Raw genomic sequence first — 25,128 nt, 5'->3', positions numbered from 1 at the left:
GCGGAGGAGGAGTTGGGCGGCGTGGAGGGGGCGGCAGGAGAGATGCAAGGCCTGGTACGGCCGGGTCGAGGCGACGGAACGCCGGCGTCCGTCAGAGCGGCGTCGCGACGCGAACGCTCGCCTCACTTTCGACCGCGTCCACGCACCGCACTCGTTCCCCGGTCGTTCACTCGACCGTATCGCGTATTCGCCGACTCCTGTGTTTACGTCCTCGAGGAGAGAGGGAGAGAGGGGTCCTTGCTCGGAGGAAGGAAGGAAGAGGAGGGAAAGGAGGTGATTCTCGGCGCCCGATCGGAGGAGAAGGGACTCGTCGACTTGGCGTAACAGGTACGTCGTACTTTGCGATGCATGGGAAGAACGAAGTCGAGCGCGATGTTTGGGGTTGTATGGGGTTAGGGCATGGTACGGGGGAGGGTTGGAGCAAGTTTTCAGCGCAGGGAAATCGATGTGACGGTTGCAGGTTGTCGCAGTGAAAGCTCTGTCGCGTTTGTCACTGTACGCGAGGATCGCAAGGTTTCTCTTCTCTCGTGGATTTCCGTTTCGTGGATCGCTTCGAAGAATTTCCTTCGTTTATCACCTACAGTTGAATCTAATTTTTCATCGCTTACACGCGAACGCGCGCTAATTGTAAACCAAGTATCGTTCAAGAGAATTGTTTAAGTATTCGATAAGTCGTAGAGTCGAGTAACGTTCGATTCGTTATCGATAATTTCATCGAGTAAGTTTTCCATAAAGCGATATTCCATCTGGAAATCGGCGCGAATATTCGATCACGAAGCGCGATCCACAAACTTCTCGTTAATTATATACCGAAAAATGGCCGATATTATATTTCGATAAAGGAATTATTTCAATTGGAAATAATGATAGATCGTATTACAGGGATCAAGATTGATATTGACCCGACAGACATCGCGTGTTGTTTTCTATATACTTCCATATATTATTTACACGCGACGATGCCGTAAATATTGATGAATACAATGAACGATTTAAATTTACACGTCCATATTTCAAATAATAATAATAATAATAACAAGGCTCGTGCTTTTATCGTATTTTCGTCATGAATCATTTCGATGCAGTCTGAGATAAGTTTGGATAAACTGTTAAAAATATTGCTTGCTATCTCTTTAACGTTAAAATGTTATTCAAATTCATTTACAATTATCAGCGATTATTGAAATTTATACGTGAAATAAAATAATTTAAGAATATTTTCTTCGCTCTAAATTTCGCGTAATTTTATTACACTGTGGAGCCAGCAGATTTCGCTTTAAAATATAGCGTACCCGAATAACGAAGGAAGGATCGCAAAAAGTATTTTTTCTTTTTTTTTTTTTTTTCTAACTAAAAATAACATCCATTAGAATTTATTTCGATTAGCGTGTTCAGTGTATTTCCACTTATTTTCGCTTTAATCTATCCAGCGAGACTAATTGAAAGATGGCTGGACACATTTAATAACTGAAAATTATCTTTGGAATAATTAACGACTACTAAGAGTCAAAAGCGGACAGCAGTAAATTAATCGTTACACAATAAATTATCCATCCCTCGACATAACTCGAACACGTCCGTTTCTTCTCGTTTATTATTCATCACACATCATCGTAGAGAGAGAAAAATAAAATTTCGAGAAAGGAAAACTCAACGAGAAAACTTAACAAAAAGTTCACGTAATACTTTGATTGTACAATTTCACGTGTTCGAAGTTCCCTCGTAAAAATAACTTAAACTCGAAATCTCGATCTATCGATGACGATTCTTATCGAAGGCTCGTATCGATCGAAACCTGCCTCGTTTCAGGTTATTAATTAAGTCCTCGATTGCGTCATTTTATCCTTTACGATCATTTGACTCTTCTCGCTGCGATTGGCTAACAGGTGATACTCGTCGAATGGCCCATTCTACATTTAAACAATCTTAAATCACTCAAGAAGAAGAGTGAATTTAAATTTAAAATTCTAGAATTCAATCATCAACGATTATAAATAAACTTTAATTTTAATTTAGATTTTAAAAAATATATATATATTTTGATTTATAACTTACAAATATCTTTTGAAAGACCATCACTGATGAAGACGATGGCGATGTTGAATTAACATAAAGATTAAACGCAATAGTTTAACAGTTTATTTTAAACTCTTTAAAATCTCACCTCTGATTCGATGTTTACCTCGAAAGATACATTGCACAAACATCTCTTTTCACTCGCAATAAGAAACTCTCCTTCTTCCAATCAGTCGAATCTATCAAAACTCGACAACTCCTTCCAAGTTTCCGCTCACAGCCTTTTTTTTTATTGTACGACGAACGTTGCCATTCCATTCGCTCGTGTCTTCGACCTAATTTTCGATGCAGGGAAACGAGCCAGCCAATAGTCCCCCATACGAGAAGATCGATACCAAACGAATAGAGCGTCATTTAATAATCCCACGCGTGGATAATTTAAACAACTGGATTCGAGAAACGAGGGGGAGGGGACAAAACAAATTATTTCCCTTCCTGCATCGACGCCAAACACGAGTGCCAATTATGAATTATCAATTCCTCCATGTATTCGCTCATAAACTCGCCGATCGAACAGTAAATTTTTTAATAATCGAATGGAGTCGAAGCGGGGCCATCTTCCTCATCGAGTTCGTGGATGATTGGGAGGATGACATTGTCGATAAAGTTTCTTCTTTTTACGAAAATGCGTGAGGAATATTCCATTTGAATTTGAAACGAGTCTGAATGAATAAATATTTAAGAAGATAAAGAGTAAAATTTCAAACGTATCTCTTATTAGACCGATGAGTTCAAAATTAGAAACTTAGAAACAAAACGAAATCGATGTAAAACCTATCGATGATGCATCATCGTCGAGTTTCACGTTCGTTCCGGTTGTCACGATGATTCGCATCTGATTCCTGCTTTTTCCTTTTCGCATAAGTGGAGCAAGGTTAATTGGTGGTGAATTCTCGCAGAGGAATATCATCGTTGATTATATTTCCAACTCAATTTTCCTAATGAGTCGGTTTCAACAGTTTGATCAAGATGGAGGGGAGGGAAGGGGAAAGGAACGCGAGGAAGAGGGGCGAGAGCCAGTGGCTGGCTCGTCCATTAACATACATTCTGGAAAAAGCCGATATCACGATGCGAATTAAACGACAATATTGACGCACGTACCTGCCTTTTTCTTTTTTTCTTTAATTCGAACGAGACTTCTGCCCCCGTTTCGCTCTTTATTTAGAGGATTTAAATGGAGGAGGAATTTATATTTTTCGAATTCGGGAAGTTAATTTGGCGTTGAAATTCGACTCGTTCGATATTTATGGAAACATCGATCGTCTTTTTCTCACCTCCGATTTTTCCATTCCAAGTTTATCTAAACTTCTCGGATTTAAATGGATGGAATTTTTCGAATTCGGGAAAGGAGGGGAATTGTTGAAATTCGAGCGATCACTTTTTCTCATTGATACGATTTTTCCATTCCGTTTATTTAAACTTCTCGAATTTAAATGGATCGTCCAAGGCGAAGGAATTTATTTCGAACGCGTGGAAACACGTTGAAGAATCGATCTTATAATTAATTTTTCGTTGGGGCGATGCCAATATCCGATCCGTTTTGTTTATTCGGAGTTCTTTCTCTCCCTTTCTCGCCGCTTGGAAAAATGCGAGAGGAAATATGAATCCTCGAACAACGTGGAATTCGTCTCGATCTTATAATTAATTTATCCATAGTTTTTCATAGTTTTTCGTTTCGTTCATTTAGAGTTCTCTTTCTCAAAATTTGAAAAAATACGAGAGGGAATACGAATGATCGAACAACGTGTCGCGTAGAATGATCTTATAATTAATTTTTCCTCCAATTAAGTTAATGCCAAAATATTTATTCGAGTCGTTCTTCGCGTCTGCATGGTTTCTCGTTTCGTTCATTTGGAAAAATTCATCGAGTAAAATTTGGTTAATGTAGCGTTAAACGATCGTTGAAATATTCGTTGCCAATCTTTATAATCGATCAAAATCCATTTCATTCCACGTTCTCTGTTCGCCGATTCTAACGATATTGTAAATAAACTTGATGAATTCCACGGAGCAACAAGAGACTTCGTAACACGCATCGCCCACCCACGTCGAATCCCGAGCATTCAACAAGTAACCTTATATACGGAGCATAGAGTTGTCCCTCTTTCGATTATTATTTTTAATTCACTTTCGCGTCGTTTGGACAGAAGTGAAATAGGTCAGCGATTGACTCGACGCTGTTCTTGACGCGCTTACATTCGTGATTGGACGAGTGGAATAGGCTGCATACGATCGGCCAAGTAGAATGGACGGGAGATGATCGGGCAAGTGGAGTAGGCGAGATACGATCGGGCGAGTAGAATAAACTAGCGACGGCCTGGCAAGCAGAGGAGGAGGAGTCGTGGAGGGAATGGAAGTTTTCTTCCCTTTATCAAAGTCAAAGTTTTTAACATTTCTAGAAACTTAATTAGCATTTCTAATTGCACCGTTGAGCGGAAGAAAAGGATCGTTATTGCTAGTTTTTATATCTCTGGAAAAATAAGAGTTCTTCTTTAAGACCAACATTAATTCACGAAATGTTGCAATGTTGAATAACAATGAAATTTGCGAAATATTTATATTAAAAAAAAAGAACATAGAACTTAATTAAGTATTTCACTCGAGAAAAGCACCTGAGCATTCCTCTTACAAGTAGAATTATTTTTACCAATCTTTATTACGAATTATTAGAACCAAGATTAATATTCTAATACAAATTTACTCGAATCTTCCCACGAATTTCTTCGATTCTTCTTCATTTTTAAAATTTCCAAGTTGCAAAAAAAAAAAAAAGAGAGAGGAAATTCGTTTGCAGGATTTCGAGAAAAATTCATAGAAAAATTTCCAACCTCGTTTCTCTTTCTAGAAAAAGGTGGAGATATTATTCCAAGGGCGTGAACCCTTGCTTCTAAAGCATCGCTTTCGTCGCATTTTTCCACCGCGCTGGAATCGCGTAATCGAGTTCGTGAATCTTCCACGGTATTCCCCGAGCGGCGACAAAGATAAACACGCGGGGTCCTCGGCGTTAAGCCTCGGGAAAATACTCGAGGCCGACCTATGGCGATCTATATAAACGTGAGTCGAATATTTGCTTCGGTGTTCCGCCTCGATAGTGCCTCGAGGCACGTCGAAATTTTTTTTTCTCTTTCTCGTAACGAGGCTTATATATCTGGAAAAATAAGAGTTCTTCTTCTATATATATATATCGTGGATCGTGATAGATCGATCCCCACGCGAAGCTCGTTCCTTCCGCTTTTTATACATCGAAAAAGAAAGGGGACAAGTCGTAAATTCGACGAATTTATCTAATAGTAAGCGATTATGAGATATGTATGGAATAAGAACTATTGGTTATTTTTGAAAAAAAATATGTAAGTATAAATTTGTATTTTTTTTTTAATGACGAGAGTTACGAAGAAGTTTCGGTTCCAGAAAAAGATTTTGATTGGGAGTAAATTAATAGGAGGTAAAGAGAATGGGTCCGCTCCTTTTGTCGCACAGATGTTACGTTTTATTAAAATGCAAATGTGATTTTCGAGATAAAAATGTAGATCGATGCGATTTTGCAATGCAAATTTTACTAGTTTCAATATAAAATAGTTGGATCAAAAGTCGAATTTAAACTTTCGATATAAACACGCGAAACCAGAAAGATTATATTCCCGGGTAATTTTCCAATTCCTGAAGAAAGGAGAAAGAAATCTGAAATATCGTAAATAAATTATATTATTTTTACGATCTATGAGCATCGTTTTCAAACAGATAAATTTTTCCCCTCGACAAACGTTAGGAAAATCGGTCGATATATCACGTGATACGTCCTTCGCCCTCGTTTTATATCTTCTTTTATTTTTATATACTTCCCATTCACTGCCCCGGCTGTCAAAAGACGGCCTCCTCCATAAAATCGGTTGTATCGGATCCAATTAACGTCACGTCTCCGTCGAGAGCGAGAAAAGTGGAACGAAGAAAACGAGAGAAACGAGACAAAGAGCGTATTATTGGTAGCTTGTACTTACCGTCTGATGATAACGATAAATTTCCATCGGTTATTACTCGATCGATGCTGGAAAATGTGATTTCTCGAATTGATCGAATATTTTCATTTAATTTTTTTTTTTTTTTAGATCGAACGATTATCGATTCGATGGAAAGTTCGATCGAGTTTGGATATTGGATAATGAAAAATAGAATGGCAAATTATAAACGGTAGAAAGTAAAAAAAAAAAAAGTAAAAGGAATTTTCAGTATTTTATATATCTGTGTTCTCGATGAGCTTGGAATTTGGTGGAAACTTTGGAACGAATTCTAGCAATGTGTATAAAAAGATGGTGGAATTTCGAAATTCCCGTGGTACGGGGATCCTCGTCAAGTCCATCAGATTCTAGAAATACAAAGGAACCCGGAAGACTTTGAAGATTGTAAAGGTATAAGAGTTTCTCCAAGAAGTCTTAAAGGCTTCGCCTATGTCTCCAAGGTACGAAGACAATTCCGGGGAATCTTGGATCCTAGAAATTCCAACTTGAAGGCGGACACATAATCGAAAGTGTTTCACCATGTGCTATTTATTTGATGCAATAATAATAATGATAATAAAAATGAAAGAAAACAAGGAAGAAATCGGCTAATAAAGTTAATAACAATAAAATAATAGCCATTATTTCGAGTAGTTTTCCCTAATCTACTCGTCAAAGTTACCAGATATAATTCCCTAAGGTATTACCGACCTAAGTATTTACAATAACTTATTCTGCAAAGTTATCACATTTACTTGGATACTGTATAAAACTCTCTCTCTATCTCTTTCTCTCTTTGCTCACCAGATATAATTCCCTAAGGCATATTGGTTACAATAATTTATGCTGCAGAGTTATCACACTTACCTAGATGTACTGTATCATATTTCTTGATAACAAAACAAGGAACGTAAAAATACACGTTCATGAAAACTTGTAAATCTTTAAACAAAATTTTAAATTAGTAACGAATATTTATTTTTATCTTTTTTACAAAATGACAGTCTCTCTTTCTCTTTCTCTCTCTCTTTTTGATTGCCAGATATAATTCCTTAAAGTATTTGATTACAATAATCGGCATATTTAGTTAGGTACTATATCATATTTCTTGATAAGAAACAAGGAACGAAACGTAAATAAAAACACAAAATTTTAAACTAGTAGCAAATTTTTATTAATTATTTTTATCTTTTTTACAAAATGACAGTCTCTCTTTCTCTTTCTCTCTCTTTTTAATTGCCAGATATAATTCCCTAAGACATATTGGTCACAATAATGCTGCATCAGCACATTTAGTTAATATTCTTATATCATATTTCTTGATAAGAAACAAAGAGCGGGACGTAAATAAAAATACGTTCATGCAAATTTGTAAATCAAAATTTTAAATTAGTAACGAATATTATTTTTATCTTTTTTACAAAATGGCAGTCTCTCTTTCTCTTTCTCTCTATTTTTAATTGCCAGATATAATTCCTTAAGGCATATTGGTTACAATAATGCTGCATCAGCACATTTAGTTAAGTATTCTTGTATCATATTTCTTGATAAGATAAGATAAATAAAAATACGTTCGTGCAAATTTGTAAATCAAAATTTTAAATTAGTAACGAATATTATTTTTATCTCTTTTACAAAATGACAGTCTCTCTTTCTCTCTCTTTTTGATTGCCAGATATAATTCCTTAAGGCATATTGGTTACAATAATGCTGCATCAGCACATTTAGTTAAGTATTCTTGTATCACATTTCTTGATAAGATAAGAATACTTGTAAATCCTTAAACAAAATTTCAAATTAGTAACTAATATTATTTTTATCTTTTTTACAAAACGACAGTCTCTCTCTTTCCCTCTGTCACGATTCTCCACTGTAAAATTCATTGTTTCGAATCGTATCAATTCCGTTTCGTCACGTTTCACGATCCCAGCCCCACATTTCTCAACCCCATCTTCCTCTCCTCGCGTAATCGACAGTCGATTGGCATTTCTGACATTCCGCACACACTGCGTTAACGATATTTCTCCCTGTATCTCCTACTTGCCTACCATTCTCGACACGTAGACCAGCTGTCCCACTATCGACTGCTGCCATACCACCACCATTTCCGCTCTTATTTTATTTTTTTATATTTTTCCCCCTCCCTCTTTCTTACCCTCGTGGAAGATTTATTACCTCGCGCCGTCCATCTCGAGTTGTGGAACGGATTGAATCGAAAAAAAAAAAAAAAAAAAAGAAAAGAAAAAAGCTTGGAAGGTTGAAACTCGGTTCTGAATTTCTCTTAATAAAGAGCAGTTCCAATTTCATGGCGTTTGGCTTCCATGCATTTTACATGAACGAGATAAGGGGGATGAAATTCATACCATTCTTTTGTCGATAATTTAAATTGGAAATATGAAAAATTCGTCGAATTTCGTCTCCGTTGAGCCAAGCAGAATGAAAAGGGAACGCGACGTTTCGAAAGAAATTCGTCCGTCGAAATTTTCTCGTGGAAAAGGAAGGACGATTACACGTTCGACTTGGTAGTTTGGAGAAATCGTAAAAGTCATAAAAGTCGCTCGATTCACGAACCTTTTACCACATTTTTTCCCCCATTGAAATTTTTATTAATAGGCATTGGTCGTTTAACTCGATTCGTTGTGTCATTCTCGAGCAATTTCGAGAGAGAGAGAGAGAGAAAAATTCGACCCCTCGTTTCGAGGAACACTTTTGTGTAAATGCACGATAAATCAATATTGGACATTACGGAAGATTTCTCGTTTCAAACAATTTTCAATATTGTTTCAAAAAATTTTCGATCGTTTCGTTTCGTATATTGAGAAATACGCAATACCTTCCCTTTTACACAAATCATCAGAGATAACGAATTATGACTCGCATTAATATCCTAATCTCGTACATTTGGATTTATGCAGGAATAAAATGTACCTCGCGATTAATCAACGTGTTCGTATCGTGTTTCTTTTTCAGGATTAAAAAAAAAACGCACGTCGTTTCGTAATTTATTTTTCACGATAAATTAAACGCGGAGGAAACGTGCGTTGTTTTTACATCCTCGAGAGGAAGTAAGAACGAAAGGAAAGCGTGGAGAAAACGTTTCCAGGCGGAATATAATTCCGGTTTACGTCGTTCATCCCTTTTTCTTCTCTTTCCTCGTTTCTCTTTCCCCTCCTCTCGCCCGCCCTTTTATACCCGATGAATTAAAACCACTTTCTCAAGGGACAGCTTGGTTATCGTGATGAATTCTATCTTCGAAACTGGGGTGAAACGAAAGCGAGAGGAAAAATTGCGAGAGGAAGCGGAGAAGAGGAATCGAGAGGAAAGTTTCGTTTTCGAACCTTTCCGTGTATGAGAATGCAACGACCTTGATTCTCGGTGCAACTTTAAATTCATCAGAATTTTTTTTTCTTTCTGAGATAAAGTTTACGGATAATTTCGTTTTATAATTACGATGAAAAAGTCGGTCGAAGAAATGTTGCGAAATTAAAATTAATAACAATTCTGTTTTACATGGGACGTCATGAATATGTAGACTATAACTGGATATTTTTTTTATTAACGGAATATCACTTCAAAGGGAATCAACCCTTAAAAAGTTTCAGTATTGGAATAAAATTTTGAATTATTAAACAATTTTTTTTAATGCTCAGTCAACTTTATTTTATTACGAAAAAATATTTCCAAGCGAAATTCTGTGCACAAGAATAAAAAAAATGTATAATAAAAATCCAAGAATCGATTTGAGAAAATTCACACGAAAAAACAAATCGTGTCAATTCGGTGAAAATCGGATACCTGAATATATTTCGCTACCAGAAATATATTTAGAGACAAAAAAAAAAAAAAGAAAATTTGCAAATCTAACTCCTCGATATTACAAATTATTTAACCGTCCAAATAATTCGAGATGAGGAACGAGTTCGAAACTAGAAGGAAAAGCAGGTTTCCGAGAGGCACGTTTCCAACGAGCGAATTCGAGCGAGATCGCACCACTCGTTTCGCAAAACTCTCCACACCGCGTTCTCGATGATAATTGATGTTTACACACGCCGCTACGGCTCCAATGTAGCATAATTAGTTTGTCGACCGTAATCCCGCGGCCGGTATACTTCTCAGAAATTAAATTCCCCGCGGGACCCGTGGAAATTCGCAATTTGGCCGAGGCAGCAGCGCCACCATAGCTCCAACTTCGGGATGAGTAAATCACTTTGGAGAGAGGGGGGAGAGAGAGAGAGGTGCTGGCCGATGCTTGACGCCGCGTATTAAGACCTTAAGATTCCCATCGTTTCCGCCAGAGGCATCGGTGAATCTGCTCGAAGAGGTTAAAATAAAGCTTCGAAGATAAAATCGACGAGGTTTCTTTCTTGTAATATTATCGGTATTTGGCTTAAATCTTTTGGGGAAGCGAAAGATTGTCGAGTGTTTATTTTTTTGTTCGAATATCGAGTTTTATGTATAAAAATCCAACAAGAGTAATATTCGTGGAAGTTTCTTTCATCCTTCCTTTCTCGAATGTTATTATTATATCGGTTTATTTGGTTTAAGTCTTTCGGGGAAGCGTATCGTCGAGTGTTTAATTTTTTTGTTCGAATATCGAGTTTTATGGAAGAAGAATAATGTTCGTGGAATTTTCTTCGTTCTTTCTTTCTCGATTGTTATTGGTTTAAGTTTTTTGGAGAAATGAATGAGATAAGAATCGAGTGTTTAATAATTTTTTTGTTCGAATATCGAGTTTTACGTGTAATGGAAGGAGAATAATGTTCGTGGAATTTTCTTCCTCCTTTCTTTCTCGATTATTATTGGTTTAAGTTTTTTGGAGAAATGAAAGAGGATAAGAAAAATGAGAGAGGATAAGATCGTTTATCGAGTGTTTAATGATTTTTTGTTCGAATATCGTTTTAATGTGATGCAAGGGAAACGATGTTCGTCGGTTTTCTCGAGAAATGAATGAAAGAAAGAGAATTATTTATCGAGTATTTAACGATTTTTTGTTCGAATATTATTTTATGTAATAAAAAGAGAGCGATGTTCATGGCTTTGCGATTTTTCCATCCTTTCTTTCTCGAATATTATTTAACTCTTATTTGATTTAATTTTTTCAGACAAACGTTTTCAGACGAACGTTTAACAATTTTTTGTTCGAATGTTATTTTATGTAATGCAAGAGGAATATTCGTGGCTTTGTACTTTCTTTTACTTCTCGAGTATTATTGACATTTGATTCGAATTTTTGGAGAAACGAACGAAACGAAGAGAATTATTCGTCGACTCCGAATATTGTTTCGTGCAATCTATTCGTTTCTAGAAAACAGACACGTCGTCGTTTCTTTCTTGAATAAATTTCCACTTTAATTCTAATAATTTCATATTAAAAGATATCAGAATAGAATATTTTTAGCAATGTTTTTTTTTTACTTCGAAATCTCTCGAATCGTCTCCCGTTTTCCTTTTTCCAATAGAAAACATCGTTTTTATCGAGATTTCGTTTCTACTTCGCTATAATCAAACTGCCGTACATGGTGACATTTATCTCGAAATTTGATCTTGAAATATTTTCACCCCGTTTAATCCATCCCAGCCGAAGGCGAGTTCTCACGATTTGTCGTGATGTGGGGGTGGTCTTTCAACCCTTTCGATACTTAGCCTGCCGTAATTACGTTCGACACCCACACACACACACGTACTCCATCAACATCCCACCAGTAAGATTTTAAAAGGTTATCCCTCGCTGGAAAATTCACCCCTTTTCGCAATTATTCGGGCGATGCGATTTTCTTCGAAAAAAAATTCAATCATTTCTCCACGAAAAATTCAAATTCGATTGATTTCAAAGGGGTCGAGATCAACCTTATCCATATAAGTTACAAGCGATTCAAGTGGATAGAGTTTAGCTTTGGTGCAACGAAGACAACGATAGAATATTTCATTACAAATGATCATTCACCTGTACGGTGAAAACTTTCCTTCTTTTACTTAGAACTTCCATTCGAGATAGTAAATCGAGATGTCAAGGTGATTCTATGCGACATTGGGAGCAATGGTTCTCAATCGCACGGAAATTTTCCAAAAAGAATATAAATGAAATGCTAATAAAGGAAAATTTTCGAAATACATCACAATCGTCCTGAGAAAAGAAAGAATCTCGTATCTTCTATAAAAAAAAAGAAAGGATTTATTAAAGAAATGAAATTATTTTCACGAGAAAATCGATATTTCGTCATCGTTGAAACAAACAGGGGATCGAATCGAATTTACAATAATAAATCGTCTCGTATTTATTATCCGTGTATAAAACCGTGTGATCACGAAACGAAAGGGCGTATAGTTTTCTGCTAATTACAAGCGACGTGCGAATAATCCGTGGAAACGCGGCTCTACGTGAATTTCAACTTGTGTACTTGTTGCGCAACGGCCGATCCATCCAGCAGCCGTTTAAAATGCACGAGGCGTCGCCCAGAAATCGTCTAATGCGAATGAGAAACGGCGACCGTTCGACTGACGTAAATGGAGGAAACGTCCTCGAGGAAAAATACTTGGTACAGTACTTTCTCCATTCTCTTCGTCCCTTGGAACGTCGGACAAAACTCGAGCGTAACTACTGGCTTGTCTCTTTCTTTCTTTCTTTCTCTCTTTTTCTTACGTAACGATTAAACCAGCAATTTTGAATTAATATCGTAGCAAGCAACAGCTTGAATTGATTCACATGAGATACGTTTCTTTTATTTCGAGGATAAGGTTGATGTCTTCCTTACCTTTGTGGAATGAATGTATATTGGATGTTAAATATAAATCGACGTCGTGGAATTTTTTTTGCAATTTTTGAGGTTATCCTTATATTTCTTGCGACCGAAAGTTCACGTTTAATTAAATTTAATTAGTTTGGAGCTTTTTTTAAAATTTTTCTCTTCTTTTTCTCGTTTTATTTATTTTTATAAAACGTAGGAAGTTTAATTAACTGGTGGCCTGAGATCGTGAACATTTAATTTTTCTTTGAGATGTACAAAATGATGGAATTAATTGTTGTCGCGCAACAATTTGAGATCGAACGTCGATTGATTCACGCAAGATGCGTTTATTTTGGATTCATAAATTGATATGGAATATTTTTTTAATTTTTGAGGTTACTCTTGTATTTCTTATGATTCCATCCAAAATTCAATTTTAATTAAATTCAACTCTTTTGGAGTTTTTTTTAAATTTTCTTTTTTTTCGTTTTATTTTTTTTTCTTTTTTAACGTTTACAAAATGATTGAAATATTATATATTTTTAAAAAGAAGCTTGATATATAAATCTCAACATTTTTTGAACAAAATTCTCTGCATCTTCCTCGAATCTTATATTCATAATCCACTTTCGTCCCTGAGAATACCTCGAACCAATTAAAAAAACCTGATTGCGTCGTTAAAAACGGATTATTCGAACGATTTTTCCTCGAAACCTTTCCTTCTATCATATTTAATACCAATTTGCGATATAATCGATCGATTCTTTCTCCCAAACTGAAAATGAAAAATAAACTTTTTACAATAAATAAAAAAAAAAAACGCAAAATCGAGAACAGAAGGAAAAATCGATCCTCTTCGTCTCGTCTCGTTGAAAAGGAAAACTCTTTAAGATGGAAGCTCTTTAATATCACCTTAATAAATCAATGCTCGCTTGCTTCCCCTTGCTTAATGACTGTATCTTGTTCCAATTATCCAGGCTCTAAAATGGCGGACATCTTCCATGGTGTTCGCGTCGAATCCTCTTCGAGCTAATGAAATCCTGCCTCGTTATTGCGTAAATACGTAAAGCGAATTCTTGCTCCTCTTTATGATATGAAGGAATTTTAATTATCCGGGATAAACGAGCGAGGGAAGTTTACGAATGGATTTGCAGAAGAAGAAGAGGAGGAGGAAGAAGAAATTGTCGAGATTTCGTTTATTTTTCTGGAAAAAGAAAAAGAAAAAAGAAAACTTCGTTGATATACGCGTATGCTGTTTGCTCCACGGATGTAATTTAAATCTCTGTCGCGTTTAAAGTTAATTAAAGCGTGTTTGACCACATTTGTTAGGGAAAAAAAAAAAATAAAAAGAAGAAGAAGAAGAAAGAAGTCGAAGCACAAACGCAATTTTCTTTGAATTATCCTCATAATCTTGTTAAACCGGTGTTTGCTTTGTGCGTTGTAGCTGCGTTTTAATCATTGTGTTTTCTTCCACTGAATATCATATTTTTTTTTCCCTCCCCGTCGAAACCATATTTCATTCTGTGCGCACACTCGTGAAATGTAAAAATGAGTTATTTGATAAAAAAGGAAGGGGGAGGGGAAAGAAAGGTACGATATATTTTTACGAGCGAAGAAAAAATGGTTGTTACGTCGGTATTTATCGATACGATATCGATACCTTCCTCCAGTTATGTAACCAACTCCATTTTATTAATCGAGCTTACGTAACTACTCTCTATTTCAAAAAGAACAGAATATATTTTCCACTCTGTTAGAATCTCATAAGTACCGATGCAAAATTATTCCACTTTTAGAATTACTCTTAAAAATGGAAAATCTATTCCGATCTTAGAATTTTTTAAATATCGCAAAAATTATATTCTGCTCTTGGAATTCTCGCGGATATTGGTGAAAAATTTATTCCACTTTCAGACTCGTTTAAATATAATAATGCGTAATAACAATGGAAAATTATAGAAGGAAAAAAAAACGCCAATAAAATTTTCTCCGTGTTAACAGGAAGATATAATATTTAGAGAAACATAGGAACGAGAGGATATATGCGATGATAACGAACGAGTTTCGCCCTTTATTTTCATATTGGTTGGCGTGCACGTCCCACGCGGCCACCAAACGAAATTATCAACTTCTGGTTAGGAGGGCCCGTAATGAAGCTGGCGGGGTGATTTAAGGCGAATTACACATCGTGTCGCCGGGAAATGGAACGCTTAACCCCGTTCCAGATTGTTACATCTTTCCGTTAAGAGGAAGGGATACGTTGCCCTCTGCGATTTAGCCAATTCTCTCCAATTCCGTCCCGTTTCTGAATTTCGAGCAAGAAATCGATCAGGCGAGGCTTACTTTGGGTCCGTTATTGGGTGGTAATAGGTATATTCAGGTACGCTGATGAAATATTTAACAAATTTTCCAAAGATTTAAAAATATTTATTAGTCATTCTAAAACGTAGGACTTCGGAATTTGAATACTCACCTCGAGGAATGAAATTCAAAAATTCTTGAATATTCGCCTTAAAGAATACTCGTATCACTATAATAATATCCTTCACCGCCAAAACTTTTCTTTCAAAAATATTTTCGATTACAAGGTAAAATAAATAATTTCATTTCTCGATTATAATATGATATGATATAGGATAAAGCAAGGGACGAATAAAGAGAGAGAAATATAGAATGATATATACGCGTGTTCGCGATATAGATACAAGCGAAATTGACATTTTATAAAATATCCCAACTGTTCCCCATACGATTGACTGTCATCCATTGTGGCTGTCTCCCTACTTTATTGAAAATAAGGTCTCTGAAATGGATGCTCGTTTATTGATACACGTTCGGTGCATTACATTGTTGCTTACCACGATGAATCATGAGGTGTATCACGTCAGGTGAACACACCACTACCTTCGTAGCAACATCATAAATCAACGTTGATCAATGAACATGCTTTATCCCTCGAAATCGAATCGTTCCAAACATTTTTCTTCTTTTTGCAGACGTTCTTTTTCATGCATATATTTTACTCGCTGTCCCATGCTAGTAAATTGTCCCATTAGCAAGGAAATTTCACGGATCGTATAGATGATATATCGAGAAATATTTTTATTTTACCTCATACTTTCGATTCACGAAATTTTTACAAATTTCCTCGATACGAGTGTCATTGACAGAATCACACTTTTGGAAACTTTAAATATAAAAATTTACAGAATTCGTAACTGAAACACGTCATTTTCTCCTTTCCAATCGAACAATTTTTACCCGAAACTGACGGAATGAAGACGAGAGTGTAATAGAATGCAGACATGATTTAATCTAATTTAACCTAAATCTAAATATTTTAGGCTCACAATACGTAAAAAAATAAATAATATTCAAAGCTACATATCAGTATAATGTTTAAAAAATGAAATACATCTTTATTTCTATTCCATTCGTATGTAACCTAACCTAACCTAAATCTAGAAACAGCTCTCGTCAAAGACAAATAACCAAATTTTGTCTATCTAAAGAAATAAAAATATGTTCAAAGCAACGTATGACGATTATTTACGTTGTATTTAAAGAGGGTAAACGTATTTCGTCCATTTCACGATGGATAGAAGATTTAAATTTGCATAAACATCCATAGTCCAGTCATTAGTAACACCAACACACGCGTAAGAACGAAAGTCATCGGCAGCGGTCGGACACGTGCACGGATAATTGTTGGAACGCGCAATAATCCGGTTCAATTGTGGACGGTCATGCATTTTCCACGCAATTAGAGGTAATGGCGCCGTTAACTGTATCTCGCGCAAATAGCGTGCGCAGGTATCAGAAAATATCGTCGACCGTCGCGCCGATAATCTCCCTCTTCCCCCTCTCCTTTCCCCACTCTCACGAAATCGAGAATTCCAACCGACTGATCCAATCCAATCGAACGAACGTAATTAGAATTTATTTTTAGTTAAGAGTTTTTCGTTCCACGACGCTTGTATGCATACAACTCGACGCAAATCAACAGGTTGAGGTTTTTAATTCGTCCAAGTTGGCCGAAAATAGGCAAAACTCGGTGAGAGCATTCGAGTTCATAAATGGAGAGATGCACTGTTGTTGTGTTGGCAACGGGGAATATTGGCAATTATCGATGCCGCTTCTCGTATCTGAAAAGAAACGAGGGTACCTGTTGCTGGCAGGAAATGGCAAGAATCTTGGGTTTCACTTCTCAAGTTTCCTTTGTCTCGTGTCGTTTCTTCGATCGTTGTTTGTCACTCGAAACGGAATATTATTCGTTCCCTTTTCATGAGATGAAGAGAAATTATTCTTTTTCGAGTTGATCATTCCTCGAAAGAAGATGAATTTACATTGGAGAAAGAGTTTTTTACATTTCTATTTTTTAATTGTATTTATCGTACATTCGATTCGAGAATGGCGCGGATTAAAATATATATCTGTTCGTCTCCTTTTAATTCTTGCCAGATTTTAATATTATTATATCTATTATATAAAGAAAAATATCTATTATTTTATGAAAATTATTAGAAAAATATGTGTATATTAAAACTTATTCATCTAGATTTTGGCTTTATTAAAACTTTCTCTTAGAAAAAAGAAAAATTCGCAATAATGAAAATAATCGAAAAATGGTAATTTCGGTCGATCATAATGGATGGAAAATATCGATCCATAGCCCAAGTACGACGAACCAGGTATGGCAACCGAATTAATTAACGAGTAAATAATTTACGGATGCAAATTTCGACACGATTATGTCCCCATCGTGTTTATTTTTACGCTCGTTCTCGCAAAACTCGATTGAAATCTTCTTTCGCAAACGCGGTGGGAAACGGGATATACATTTGCGAAGTTACATTTGCAGTTTTATCGTAGCGTGCGACAACCGGGACAATGTGTCGCGCGTGTTACACGAAGCGAAGCTGCAAACGAATGACGCTTGTTTACATCCCGATTCACCTTCCGCTTCTCCCCCGGAAACTGTCCATCACACTAGCATTTCCAGCGGAAAACGCGACGCTTTTCCTCGAGTTTTCGATTCATTAGCAACTCTGCCCTTCCGGTCTCTGCTTCCTCCGGAGAAAAAAATTGGAAACTTTCTAAAAGTCCTTTGAAAAATGGAAGAACAACGTAAAATTTGAAAGTGTTATTTTTAATTCCGTCAAACGTTCTTCGAAATAAAAATAAAGGAATTGGAAATTTGGAAAAATATTGTTTTAATGCTGTTAAAATAATTTCCTTTGAGAAGAATACTCTTTTGAAAGAGTTTCCAAGATGCTTGGCGTCTCGATATATACGCAATTATTCCGTTCTGTTCGGAGACACTCTGTTGGAATGGAAAGAAGGAGAAGGAAAGGTGGGGGCGACGAGGTAAGAGTTATTCATGAGAGTGGGGCGTTGTAACTGGGAATCGGGAATGAGTTCATTTGTCCCGTTCATTTATCTTTCGACCACTTTTTGCCACCAGTTTGTCGCGAAGAATCGTCGGAGGCCTCGTTGAAAAATTGATGCTCGCATTTTTATTGCCTTTCCTCCCCAGAAAATTTAAAAAAAAATTGCATATTTCGTGTCGGCGAGAAAGAAAAATGGATGGATGATATCCGGAAACCAAGACCGTGTCTACGCGATATGCTTATCTGGAAAATTCGTTCGTTTTCCAATGGCTTTTGTTTATGCTTTTGTTCGTCGACCGGGTTTTCCCGCGGTGATAAACGCGGCAAACAAGGGAAATATTCGATTCGATCGAGATAATATTCAAACGAGGAACGAAGTGGGAATTGTTCCCTTCGAAAGAGCTTGATTTCTCGGTTTTCGAATTTTCGGTGATATTATTCTTGCCGATGATTTCTTTTGAGAATATTCGATTCGACCCAAACGGAAATTTTCCCTTTGGAAAAATTTGATTTCTCAATTTTTGGATTTTCAATATTATTCTTGGCAATGATTTCTTTTGAGAAATAAAATATTCGATTCTGAGGATCTCTTCTTCGGAAAAAGGGATATGAAATTCGAAATTTGACGAGAAGAAATTTGAAAATTGATTCGAAGTTTTTCACCAACATTATTTATATCAACGATTTCTTAGTAATACTTCTGTGAAACCAGACGAGGATTGATTTCTCCCTTCCGAGAATTAATTTCTCAATTGAATTTCCATTCCATTTCTGAGAAGTTGATGACTTCGATTTTGGTAATGAAACGAGAGTTATTACGGGAAGACACGTGAAGATTTTTGCACAACGAGCAAAAATCTTTTTCGATGAAAACGCGCCCTTCGCCATTCCTTTCTAATCCAAGTGTGACTAATAGGAAATTTCATTGGAGACACTCAATATTCGAATATCCAGCCATCTCTTCGAGCACGTGTCTCTTCCGTTCTCTCACGGTATCAATAAAGATTATCACCGAATTATTCGATCGGCGAAGGAAACGGATTATTGGCGAACAGCCAGCAATTGGTTTTATCGATCGATTCATTTTTTCGTCGTATTCATTTTCGACCTGGATCCTAGATAGACGGAAAATCTTCCATCCCGTCGTCATCTTCTGCTCCCCGCTCGACTGATTACAGGAAGAGTGAGGCGGTAATTGATTATCGATCGATCTTTCTTTTTTTTTCCTTTTCTACCTGGTTGATTCGTTATCTCGCGTTCCTTATCTCTCTCTCTCGCCACCTTTGTCCACGAGGAATTCCGTTCATCCTTGACGTCCGTCGAATTAAATCGTAATTACGAGCATACAACTTGTTTCGATTTGAAAATTAAATATCTGAAACAGATTGGAATATCTGAGAGATCGGTAAAAATCTATTTTTAATGTTTCACGAATGATATAATATTGTAAGATAAAACAGAGGGAACAATTTTATCAGATCGTGAAAGTATAAAAGTTTGTGTTGAATCAATATAAAGATAGTTTATAACCAACAAATAATCCTCAATTTACATACTATTTATATTTATTTTCGTCTCCATCTTCTTTTCAATTCTTCTTCTACGAATGATATTAACACTCCATAGAAAGTATAACCTCCACGAGATAAAATGTACTAAAAATTTCATTTCATTTCAAAATTAACGAACAATCTTTTATATATGTTAAAACACTATTAAAATTACGAAAACGATTGAGAAATTCAGCCATAAAAGAAAAGCAACGAGATATTTACCACTTGCCACTTGTCACATGCAAATTTACACGTTATAAAATAATGTGAACATCGTTCAATCACGCTTAACAGATCGTAAAAGCTACGAATAAATATATATATTTATATATAATACGTATATATATATGCTCGAACGCATCGATAAGCCCTAACCTCACTTTATCGATCCGCCTTCGGCCACGACTCTCGCTTTGGATCCGATCTGACACGGTTAGAGGTTAGAGTGCAACGAGTTTTCCTCCTTCTTCCTCGAAATGGCGGCGAATTGCCACTTACCTCGCCGAACCACCACCGTTTCATCCGCATTGTCGTTGATTCTTTTTTTTTTTTTTTTTTGCGGACCGCCTTCGAACGATGGAAACTTTAATCAGCTCGAAAATTCACCGCCTGTCACTTGTCAACCGTTCGAGCCACGCTGCGACCCAATTGCCATCCGCCAGGGGACCTGTTCTCGAATTTTTTTCTTTTTTTTTTTTTGAATTTTCGAAACGTTCGTAGAGAGGGTTTTTTTTTTTTTTTTTTAAGTGTATTAGAAATACACGCAAGCTGTTCGGTGCACAGAATCTGGAAATTAAATCGGACGGAATATAAATACGCGAGGGAAACGAATGAAAAACAAGGAAATGGATTGTAATCACTTTGGTGAGATAGGCATCGTTAGAAATGGGGATTTTTATCGTATCCAACGTGCGACGAAAGTTTCATTGCCGTCGCGACGGGCGATATTTGTAAATCACTCTGCTAGATTTGTGATAACGGTGCGCGTACGCTATCGATCAGGTCAAAATATCGAATTATACGAAACTTTTTTCAACAGAAATTTAACTTTTATTGAAAAATCGTGGACGCTTATGAAATTAATCAAATAAATTTTGTCAAATATTGGATCTTTGGATATAAAATCGATAACGAGACAAATAAAGAGTTTTCATTTAAAGCTATTGACAATTATCGTTATTATTATTCCGTATAATTCTTTCACCAATTGGAGACCGATTCGGGCACCGAAAGGCAAGAAGACGGATCGTCGATTTATTTATTTCAATTATCATTTATTATTTCAATTATATAAGTAGAAAGATGGAACTTGCGGATGGCTTGTTAGGCCAGCGTTGCTCGTGTAATGCAAGAAAGTTGGAGCGCGAGATTTAGGTGACCATTAAGCTTTGTCGTTTCGAGAGACCTCTGAGAGGAAGCGAGGGTTCGTGCCGTATTTCCGGAGGTAACAACTCGGTTCTCGTAAGAATGGAATTGTAAAATAGTTTCCAAGGATTTTCCACGATCCTGTTCCAGAAAAACTTGCTGCGGCAACAACGAGGAAATGAGTTTGCTCGACGGAAGTCAGCAGGCGCGACCACATCTTGCCCGATTTTATCACACGATCATTAAATTTGTTTATCGCGAAATCTCAACGTGGTCTTGGATCGAATCACTCGACCATTTACATCTCTTTGAATAAACGTTCGACGAGATGCCAGAAATATTATGTAAATATATATATTAAAGGAAATTATATGTTATATACATAAAATATAGGAAATTTTGTCAAGAAGAATCTTTTTTGGACATTAAAAAATTACGAATAACGATTGATATAACGAATCATAATAATTTTAATAAACTTTGCGTATCTAATAAAAAGATTGATAAATGGAATTCCAAATTGTCTTACAAATATGTGACATATATTCGTTGAATATATATATGTACAGTTAAGTTAGGTTAGGTTAATGATATTACAAGTGTATCTAATAAAAAGATTGATAAATGAAATTCCAAACTGTTTTACAAATATGTGACAAATATACTCGTTGAATATATATATACATACATTATTATACATATTAAGTTAGGTTAGGATACCAATAACGATTAATATAACGAATCATAATAATTTTTGCTCGACAAATTACAAGTGTATATAAGAATATATATATGTACAGTTAAGTTAGGTTAGGATACCAATGACGAATCATAATAATTTTAATAATTTTTGCTCGACAAATGACATTACAAGTGTATCTAATAAAAAGATTGATAAATGAAATTCGAAACTGTTTTACAAATATGTGACTCGTTGAATAATATAACAATTAATATAACGAATCACAATAATTTTAATAATTTTTTCGACAGACAAAATTAAGTGTGTCTAATAAAAAGATTGATAAATGGAATTCCAATATCTTTTACAAATGTGACATACATTCGTTGAATATATATATTTACAGTTAAGTTAGGTTAGGATACCAATAATGATTAATATAACGAACCATAATAATTTTAATAAACTTTGCTCGAAATTACAAGTGTATCTAATAAAAAGATTGATAAACGAAATTGTAAACATTTGTTTAATAAATACACTCGTTGAATAAACGTTCGAAGAGTGTCGCTTCATCAACGTTTTACTGATAAATAACTCAATCGTATATACATAAAGTAGAGGGAAATTTTGCCAAGAAGAATCTTCTTTGAAATTTGACGAATCGTAATAATTTCAACACGAACGAAATTACAAGTGTATCCAATAAGAAAGATCGATAAATGGAACTCCAAACTGTCGTTTCACAAATACACGACAAAGGGGAATAGAGTTTCTCCAGTTAAAACAAACTTGGAGAAAAAGATTCCAATTGTCTTCTTAGCGAACGAGAACAACGTTCCCTCCATTTTCACCGATTTCCTCGTCGAAAGACGAGTAACAAGAAGGAGACGTTGCGTGCAATGGTTAAATAAAATTTCCATTGTCACGAGAGATTTCCTACGCGAAGGATTATTCGACCGGCAACGATCAACAACTTGTAATCGCTCGATTTGGAATTGTTCGATCGATGATCGGGAAAAAAGGAAAGGAGAGTATTGCACGAGGCGAGAAAGTTGCATCCTTGTCGACGAAGTGGAGGGATGGGTGCATCCCAGAGCGCATTATTAAGAAGGGTCAATCTCTTGGCGAAGTTGGCAGAACTTTCCCTCCGAGGAAGAAATATTCATGGGATAAAAGCGGTTCGACCGCGTGGAAAGGGCGGTGAAAATTGGAGGAGAAGTTTGAGATGGAAGGAGGAAGGAAAGAAGGAAAGAAAAGGATCCTTCTTTTTTTCTTCTTTTGAGGAGGAGAGAAGTTGGAAGTGGTGATATTGGAAATAATTACAGCAGAAGGGGAACGGTTGGTGGAGTATATATTGGTATAAAATTTATTAACTCTCAGGAGCAAAATGTCTGAATTAATTAAGAGAATGGCGGTATATGAATGATCGAAGCCATATTTATGCTTTATTCACTGGTGGACATTGAAAAACGTAATTTGTATTATACGCAAAATATAATTTACATATTAATTGGTACATCGATCAAATTTCAAGATGATGGAGATGTAATATGACAAAGCTAATTCGAGGATAATTACTTGTTCTGCTGTACGTACTAAAAATACTTTTAATCTCGAATTAAAATCCAGAGTTCCCCTTCCTCGAATATTTAAACTTTCTTGTTAATTTTCATTAACTCTAAAACTTAAAAGCAAAGTACCGGATTCTGAAATAATAAAAATTCTTTTCTTTCTTTTTTTTTTTTTTTTGCATTAAAAGAAGAAGCAAAGAAAAAGAAACTCAATTACCAACGAGGGTAAGAAAAAGGGAAGAGAGGAGAGAAAGATTTCCAGGAGAAGAGGAGCCCTCGATCGCGTAAATTCCCTCTCTCCATTGTGCAACAAAAAAATCCCCTAGGATTCTTTATGCCGGGCCAAACCGCTCTCGACACACCAGTCATAAAAATATCTACGACGCCCGTGGAAAATCCCCCTCCCCCTCTCTCTTTCTCTTTTCACCGTGTTGCAACAACATTAAAGATGCATTAAATTCCCTCCATTTGCCCTTGGCTTTTTCAGCCCTTGGTTTAAGGGATGAAGCAGACTAAAGCGAGTCGAAAGAAAAACGGGGAAGATTAAAAATAACGACAATGGAATCGTGTTCGGTTTACCAACATGCGTTGAAGAAAATGAAAAGAAGAGAAAAAAAAAAATTTATTTCCATCCGTGCAAAAACATTGGATAATTGGACGAAGAGGAAAGTTAAGGGGATATCTTTCTAACCTTGTTATCTCGAAATAACACATTACGTTCAATCTTTATTCAAATTCAACTAACTCTTTTAATTATTTCCAAGCAATTGCCGCTTCAAACACGCTTGGATCCTCTTTCTTTTTTCTTCTTTTTTTTTTTGAGAGAGAAAGAAAGAGAGAATATTCAACGCCGCATTGAATAATTCGCGATAATAATTCGAGATGTGCTATTATCCTTATAAGTAACGAGGAGAGAAATTATTCCTTGTTGAAAGATGCATCATCGCCTCGTCCTCCATCTTTCTTCATCTTCGACTTTTCCGGATTCCTTCTGTTCAAAGGGGGAGCTGCTCGAGATGCAGTTTCGGGGGAAGAGAGATGTCGCCTCTGCTCAAAGCTAGCCTAGCTTAGCCGCAGCTATTTCCGCTCCTCCATTATTTGCATAGCATTTGCATTCGCGCGCCACTCTCGTGACCTTCACCCTTTATCCGCCGTAAGTGCACGTGTAAAAAAAAAATATATAATTTCCTCTGGTGTTAACACAGGCAGGAATTCGCCACTCTTCTCTCGTGAGGGAAAAAAACGTGAAGGGAAAACGCGACGTTCGTCCGCGTAATTTGCGGTTGATTCTTTCTCGAAATAAGAAGCTTGATTGCGGGAATACGTTGGATTGAAACGTCTTCCGGATCCTTAGCATCTTTTATTAGGGAAAAAATTTATTTTCCTTTTTTTACTCGTGATTTGACGGAACTGTTAAAAAGAGGAAGATGGATCTTTGTTTTTTGTTTAAATTAAAAGAGTGGAAGGTTTTATTAAGATAAAAAGATGGAGAGGAGAATAGACCGTGGAAAAGATCTTTATCTTCCTTTATGACGTTAGAATTATTTTTTTTTTTTATTTCGTTATTTCGAGGCGATGAAAGATTATTAAAATGAAAAGATCGATCTTCTTCTTCTTCTTCTTCTTTTTCTTCTTCTTTATTCCCTGTGCAAAATTACTCGCTTCTTTTATTCAATAAATGTCGAGTTTATATACAATACGCGCGACTCGTATCTCGTATATTTATATGTGAATCGGGTGTCATTGGACGCGATCGCTGTTTCTGTTT

At 36.1% G+C, this 25,128-nt stretch overlaps 1 protein-coding gene across 6 annotated transcripts in view; it reads left to right on the top strand.

Moving 5' to 3' along the window:
• The window catches only part of LOC107993362 (uncharacterized), a 132,930-nt gene that overhangs the window by 29,254 nt on the left and 78,548 nt on the right, over positions 1 to 25,128 (top strand). For 2 of the 6 annotated variants that reach the window (XM_062075094.1, XM_062075093.1), the window contains exon 1: positions 56 to 327. The exons of 3 other annotated variants lie outside the window; for them this stretch is intronic. The gene's annotated coding sequence lies outside the window, so the exon portion shown is untranslated. Of the gene's footprint in view, positions 1 to 41; positions 328 to 25,128 lie in introns of those variants that run through there. One more of the 6 variants, XM_062075095.1, reaches the window with a different exon arrangement.

Source organism: Apis cerana, linkage group LG5, assembly GCF_029169275.1.
Source record: "Apis cerana isolate GH-2021 linkage group LG5, AcerK_1.0, whole genome shotgun sequence".
Classification (NCBI taxonomy): Eukaryota; Metazoa; Arthropoda; class Insecta; order Hymenoptera; family Apidae; genus Apis; species Apis cerana.
This window is presented reverse-complemented; position numbering and strand designations above follow the sequence as displayed.